This window comes from Carlito syrichta, unplaced genomic scaffold (assembly GCF_000164805.1).
Source record: "Carlito syrichta isolate Samal-C Ts95f unplaced genomic scaffold, Tarsius_syrichta-2.0.1 Scaffold311717, whole genome shotgun sequence".
NCBI lineage: Eukaryota > Metazoa > Chordata > Mammalia > Primates > Tarsiidae > Carlito > Carlito syrichta.
In genome coordinates, this window is record NW_007255813.1 from 1 (window position 1) to 1,034 (window position 1,034).

Genomic DNA, 1,034 nt, shown 5'->3' on the forward strand with positions numbered 1-1,034 from the left:
TGCGGTGACCGGGAGCGGCCACTGCACTCCAGTCTGGGCGACAGAGTGAGACTCCAACTCAAAAAAAACACAAAAAACAACACTCCAACCTAGGAGCAAGCGCAGAGTTGGAAGAACTAAGGATAATCCAGCTTGACCCTCAGTGGTAGGGCAAAAACCGTAGTGCAGAGAAAGCTGCGTCCAACTCAAGAGACCTGAGATCTAGGCCCAACACTAAATTAAATTTTGTGTAGTGAGCAAATTATTCTATCTTTTGGGACTTTACCTGAAATGTTTGTTGTAAATCCTAGGGCACCTGCGCCTTTAACATCCTGTAATTTTTCTAAAATGGAATTTAATACCATTTCCAGTGCGTTCCTAGGTGTTGGTGTTGTGTCTTGAGGCTTGAGGGCAGAGCCTGGTCTGGATATCCAGAGAATAACCCTATCTGACTCTCCCATTTTGAAAATGCCTAAAGAGTCCTCTATGTGAAAATAATAACAAAGGGTGTTTTGTAAAACTGCAGAAAAACATTTTGTCTTTTTTCTCCCATATTTGCGACGAGTAGTTTATGTGATGAGTTTCCTCACTCTTTCAAAGGATATGGGAGTCAAGTTTTTAAACAGAAGTGAATCTATTGTGGAGAACTATAAGGCCCCAAATAGGCCAATAACAAGTGGGTAAACATTTCAAGTTAGGGACCTTAAAATCTCAGCCTCAGGATGGAACATGCAAACCTGATAAGTGTTGCAGGAACATGCTGTTTAGGCTGCAAGAAGCAACTGATCATTGTTAAACAACTGGCACACTGATAATCATAGTTATTTTGAGCAAAATTCCCACAAGTAGTCCCTTAGCACAGCAATTCCAGCATGGAAGCCCCCAGCACAGTCCTATAAAATGCCCCTCTAGCCCCAACCTCAGCCTCTTGCCCACGTCTCTCTTGCAGCGTTATCTTTATATCTTCCCTTTAATAAATCTACCTTTCTTAATGTATAACTGTCTTGAATTCTTTCACTACCTGCACGCAACTCCGGCCTCAACTAGTCAAGTAC